At 27.6% G+C, this 6,871-nt stretch overlaps 1 long non-coding RNA gene across 1 annotated transcript; it reads left to right on the top strand.

The window, feature by feature from the left end:
* The first annotated feature begins 1,472 nt into the window (after nucleotides 1-1,472).
* LOC128295134 (uncharacterized) lies at nucleotides 1,473-4,094 on the top strand. The gene is made up of 3 exons (XR_008285457.1): nucleotides 1,473-1,613; nucleotides 2,550-2,621; nucleotides 3,879-4,094. It is a non-coding gene; the product is annotated as an uncharacterized LOC128295134 (long non-coding RNA).
* The last annotated feature ends 2,777 nt before the right edge of the window (nucleotides 4,095-6,871 follow it).

The raw sequence follows: 6,871 nt of genomic DNA on the forward strand, positions 1-6,871 counted from the left end.
TCTGAAGATTATCTTTTGATTTTCCATCGACATTCAGAATTGTCCCAATGATGTTCTCGCAAACATTCTTTTCAATATGCATGACATCAAGATTGTATCGTAAAATGTGATGCTCCTAATATGGAAAATAAAAAAAATACTTCTTTTCTTCCACAAGTCCACCTCATCAGGATCATCCTCTTTTTCAAATTCATCATCAATCTCTCCGTCAGCATCGCCGACATACACCTCCCTCGGTCTTCTCTTTGTTTGCGTATTGTGTAGTTGATTCATCTTCCCATAACTGAAATTGATTTCTTTTAACATGAACAAGATTTCAGATCCAATGGTCTGCTTCGGAGCTTCTCTGAACTCTTCAGTACCATTAAATAGTGTCCTCTGAAATCAAAATATATGATTTCCATCTAACCACCGATGATGCCCCATATAAGAGAACTTCTTCCCATTATATAACCACTTCGAACATGTTTGCACCGCACAACAAGGACAAGCATAACGTTATTTGGTACTCCAACTAGATAAATTGGCATAAGTTGAGAAATCATTAATAGTCCACAACAAGGCTGCACGTAAATAAAAATTCTCCTTTCTGAAGACATCATATGTTTCAACACCCACCCATAACTGTAACGACCCGAATTTTAAGGTTATCAGAAAAATGTATTTTCGGGTCTCCATTTCTGAAAAATGGATTAGTAAATAATTATTAAAAATATTTATGAAGTTAGTCGAGTGGTTAATTAGAGTTTAATGAAGTAAATTTAGCTTAATTAAGGATAAATGGATAAAATGATTAAATTGAATGAAGTGTGAAAGTTTAATTATAGAATAAAGAAAATTGAGGGGATTAAATAAGCAAATAAGCCAAAGTGAGTGCCAAGTGTGTGATAAAAATAAAATACATGTGTGATAAATAATGTACATACATTTGTAATACATGTATGTATTTACTTATTATTTAAGTAAGTATTAATGTATTTATTATTATTAAATTGATATTATATGATAAATAAATAAAAGAAAGACAAGTATATGAAAATGATTTGATATAAGTATAGAAATAAAATATACACATTTGTAATACAAGTATTTGATAATAAATAGATATTTATTTAAATATTAAATTATTGCTATAATTATTAATTAATATTAATATTATATTATATTATGAAATAAATTAAAATAGTGACAAATGTGTGGTAATTATAAAATACATGTGTAATAAATTGAATACATACATTTGTAATATGTATATTTAATTATTAGTAGATATTTATTATTTATAAAAGATATTTATTAATTAAATAATTATATTATAAGATTTTTATGTAATAAATACATTAAATTATGACAAGTGTGTGGATAATAAATGGATACAAATGTAAAATAAATATTTGATATTAATTAGATATTTATTAAGTTAACATATTATATATATATATATATATATATATATATATATATATATATAAAGTAAAACAAAAGAAAAAGAAATGAAAAAAAAAAGAGATAGAAAAGAAACAGAATGAAACGAAACAGAGAGCAAGGAAGGAAAGAAAAGAAAGAAAGGGAGAAAAGGGAAATTTAGATTTCAAGATTTGAAAGTTTAATTGGTAAGTCAATTTAGCCCTTTTTACTTAATTTTGATGTTTTAGAAGCTTTGGAACAAGATTTTGATGAAATTAAGTTGATATTTTGAAAGTTATTAGATTTCTAGATAATGTTCATGTTGAGTAAAATGATGAATTAAGGGCTTAATTGACAGAAATTCAAGTTAGAAATGAAATAAGGATTGAATTGTAAAGTGATTCATAAGTTTTATGCTTTAAGGACTAAATTGAAAGAATTTCAAAATTATGGTTTTATGATGAAAAATAGATAATTATGTCTAAGTTTGGTTAAAAATTGAGTAGAAATAAAGTATGAATTAAGATAGAAAAGTAAGTGAATTTAGTTAGGTTTAAATTGAAATTAAAAGTAGAAAATCAACATTTTGCACAAGACTGTTTTGGACAACAGCAGTAGTCTAAGTTTGAAAAATCACCAAAAATTTTAAAAATTTAACTAGAGGATGAATAAAATATGAAATTAAATCTTATTGAGTCTAGTTTCTTATAGAAGAAACAATATAAGCAATTGAATTGTAAATTATGAGATATAATGAGTTTTGTAAGACAAGGTCAGAATGAATTCGGGTTCCCCTATTCTGACTTTGGAAAATCACCAAAAATTGGAGAAAAAAAATTAGAGGCTTAAAGTTATATTTTTAGAATCCCTAATGAGTCTATTTTCAGGAGAAATCAACGGGAATATTATCCAAGTTCTGCATTGTGAGATAATTAATTTTTAGTGAAGAAGGGTTGAAACTGTCAGACAGCAGAATAGGGGTGAATTTAAAGAATAAACTGTATTTAATGGCTAAACGAAAAATTCTGAAAATTTTATGGTAAGAAGATTTGTGAGTCTAGTTTCAGGAGAAATTAGCGGATCTTAATTTAGAATTCTGTAACTCAATGTATTAATAATTATGAATTGTATTACTTTCGTAGTCAATGTGGTACCGGAAATCTCGGCTAAGAAAAGACAAGACAAAGTCAACGGGAGTTAGCTCAGAAACTACGGTTTGTATTTCTATAATCCGAACTTAATGCTTAAATTGTTGGATTTATTATTTAATATATATATGTAGTAGGTGTTGAGATGATTTTTTGAATTGGATTGAATATTGATTATATTGAATTGATTTATGAATATATATATGAATGTTTGAATTGAAATGAATATTGATGTGGAAATTGAATAATAAATATTTGTTATATTGGAAAATATATGTAGTTGGAAGTGTGATGAAATTGATAGAAAATTGTGATTATTGTGAAATTAAATATTTATTAGTGAAAAGTGAATGGAATTATATTGAATTGAAAATATATAATTAATTAGTTAAAATATGAATTAATTGAAAACGAAAAGTGAATTAAATACCCTATTAACTAGTCGAGCTAGTCGGATATAGTTGGCATGCCATAGGATATGAAAGAATACAAGTTTTTGCCGGCTTACTGATCAGGCACTTATGTGCCGACTACTGTTTCTGTTACCGTTACTGTTACCAATTTGGCACTTTGTGTGTCAAATATTGTTACTTTATCGCTCTCATATCTTGTTTGATTTGTTCCGATGAGGTACTCTGTACCGTCTCATTCTTGTTCGGATTTGTTCCGATGAGGTACTCTGTGTGCCTTACTACTACTGTTACTATTCCGGCTTCGGCCGATGAGGCACTATGTGCCATACTGGTGTGTTGGTTGGATCCGTGTATCCGTCTGAGTCCGAGTCATGTTAATAGGGGTAAATAAAGGTATAAAATAACTGATTATTCTTGAATAATTAATCATTATCGGATAATTGATATTCTTGGATATTAGATATTCTTGAATAATCGAATATTATTGAATAATTGATCATTCTTGAATAAGCGATTGTCATTGAATGAATGATTCTTGAATAACTTAATTGTTATTGAATACCGATTTCTTGAATAATTGATCGTTATGGATAACCGATCAATTGATCGATCTTGAATAACGATTATTATTGAATAATTGATTGTTACCGAATAATCGATCATTCTTGAATAAATAATTGTTCGATTGTTAATGAACATTCTTGATTGATTAATTGCTATTGAAATTAATAAATGATTTGAAATTTAAAGTAAACCAAAACATTGGTTGGAAAGTGAATGTTTGAATACTCATTGAGTTTGAATAGTTCGATATATATATAAAATAATAAGTTTTATAATTGCTTAAGTGTTCAGATTATAGAAATACCACTGAGTGTATACTCAGCGTACGGTTTGTTTCTGTGCACAGGTTAAGTTAACGCTAGACTGTTGAATCAGCATCCCAGGCCGATCCCGACTTCAATGAGGTAAAGTATGTTGAGTATTGACAATGGCATGTACCTAGGATGTTTAATGAGAGTCATTTAGGTTGTAAAAGTATTGATGAAATAAGTAAATTATTGTTGGCAACGGTATATAGTATGAATTTTGAAATTTATTAAAAACTCGTAGTGATTCTAAATTAGTCCCGAATTGAATTCACTGTTCATATTGGATCGCGAGGGCCCATTAAAGGGACGACATCTTAAAACTAGGATGTGTGTGAATATTTATTTTAATTAATGACCGGAATTGGACTGTACTGACTGGTAATGTCTCGTAACCCTATTTCGGAGACGGTATAGGGTTAGGGGACATTATAATAACTGTTCAACTCTTCAATAAGTGGCTGCATATAAATGTTAATATCATTTTCGGGACCTTTCTCTCCAGGGATAATCATAGATAAGATAAAAGAAGATTACTTCATGAAAATCCATGGAGGCAAATTGTAAGGAACAAGCACTACAGGCCAAGTACTGTACAAAGTACTCATGATTTTAAAAGGATTAAATCTGTCAGCTGCTAGCCCAAGCCTCACATTCCCAGGATGGCTTGCAAAGCTTGGAAATTTATTGTTAAATGATTTCCAAGCTAAAGAATACACAGGATACCTTAATAATCCATCATTGGTTTGTTGATCATGATGTCACCTCATAGACTCGGCTGTCTTTGACAACATGAAAAGCCTTTGAAGCATCGATATTAGTGGAAAATATCACAAAATCTTGGTTGGCTTCTTTCTTAACTGTGCCTCACCTTCATCCGCATTCACATATTCTTTATTCCTATTCATCCAACGAGAATTACCGCAAACATGACAAGACTGTTGGTTTTTCCGATCACCCCAGTACAACATGCAGTCATTTGGGCAACTATGAATTTTGTCGTACCCAAGGCCTAAATCTTTTATTAGTTTTTTCATATCTTGACAAGACTGAGGGATTTTTGCAAATGGAAGCATATCTCTCAAAACTCCAACAGCATTGTAAAAGAGTTTTGGTCCACCCTTCCAAGCATTTTAAGTGAAATAGATGAATGTAGAAGGACAATTTCAAATATTTTGATCCCTCGTAAAGTTCTTCATTCATTTCATTAAGTAACTTGTAGGCCGCTTCTTTATTTGGCTCTTCATCAGGTACACTTGTTCCCGTTCCTGGAAAAAAATTTCCACCAATATTATGATCATCAGATGCAATAAAGTCAGGTGGAAACGGTTGTAAACCATCATTGTGCATATTAAATGCATCCCGCAACTATGTCATCTTGTCTAACATACTGATGGTAAGCACTATAAGGATAAGTCGGATTAATTGTTGAAGAGGTTCTACTAGGTGTACACTTTATGGAAAATCCTTTTTTTATACCCTCGAATAAAGCCATCAACAATTAGATGTTTGTAGACAACTTCACGAAAATGCCAATTGATGTTGCCACACTTCTTACAGAGGCAAAGAATCATATTCTCTTAGCTTTCATTTTGAAATGCAAAATTTAAAAAAGTTTGTACTCCATTTCGATAGTTGTTGCTTACCCTTAACAAATTCATCCAACTCTTATCCATTTCGTTGTTCTTGAAGTCTAAAGTTGACAATAAATTACGGTTACTAAAATAGATAATACATATCAAGTATCAAGTATCTAATGGGTGTAAACTAATTCAGGTAAGTTGCGGGATTTTGAAGTGTATATTTATGTATTACATAAGTTAAGTAAGTTTTGTAAGTTATGTAAGTTATGATATGATATATATTTATGTAAGTTATTATATAATATATATATTTAACATTAAGATAAATATTATTTAAATAAATTAATCCAAATTATATAATTTAAAAATTGTGTATAAAAAGTTGAAAGCCGTATAAGATGAAATGTCAACTTTGTTCCATGAAAATAAAAATAAAAATAAAATTTGACGATGCGGAAAATCACATAGAAAAAATTATTTTAATTAAATAATATTTAAATAAATTATTTTAATTAAATAATATTTAAATAAATTAATCCAAATTATATAATTTAAAAATTGTGTGTAAAAAGTTGAAAACCGTATAAGATGAAATGTCAACTTTGTTCCATGAAAATAAAAATAAAAATAAAATTTGACGATCGAAAAATCACATGAAAAAAATTATTTTAATTAAATAATATTTAGATAAATTAATCCAAATTATATAATTTTAAAAATTGTGTATAAAAAGTTAAAAACCATATAAGATGAAATGTCAACTTTGTTCTATGAAAAATAAAATAAAATTTGAAGATGCGAAAAATCACATGGAAAAAATTATGCTAATTAAATAATATTTAAATAAATTAATTCAAATTATATAATTTAAAAAAATGTGTATAAAAAGTTGAAAACCGTATAAGATGAAATGTCAACTTTGTTCCATGAAAAAATAATAAAAATAAAATTTGACGATGCGAAAAATCACATGGAAAAAATTATTTTAATTAAATAATATTTAAATAAATTAATCCAAATCATATAATTTAAAAATTGTGTATAAAAAGTTGAAACCGTATAAGATGAAATGTCAACTTTTTCCATGGAAAAAATAAAAATAAAATTTGATGATGAAGAAAATCACATAAAAAATTATTTTAATTAAATAATATTTAAAAAAACTAATCCAAATTATATAATTTAAAAATTGTGTATAAAAAGTTGAAAACCGTATAAGATGAAATGTCAACTTTGTTCCATGAAAAAATAAAAATAAGATTGAATCTTGTTTTAATATTACATTTTATTATTAAAAGTAATTTTATATTCATAAATCAAACCAAATCAGTTATATATATTTTAATTTTATCCATTTGACAATATCATTCCAATCATGACATTATATCCATAACAACAACTCAGCCAAATTAAGTATATAAAGACTACAACTGCTTAAATAAACCAAAAAA

Source organism: Gossypium arboreum, chromosome 7, assembly GCF_025698485.1.
Source record: "Gossypium arboreum isolate Shixiya-1 chromosome 7, ASM2569848v2, whole genome shotgun sequence".
In the NCBI taxonomy this organism is placed as follows: domain Eukaryota; kingdom Viridiplantae; phylum Streptophyta; class Magnoliopsida; order Malvales; family Malvaceae; genus Gossypium; species Gossypium arboreum.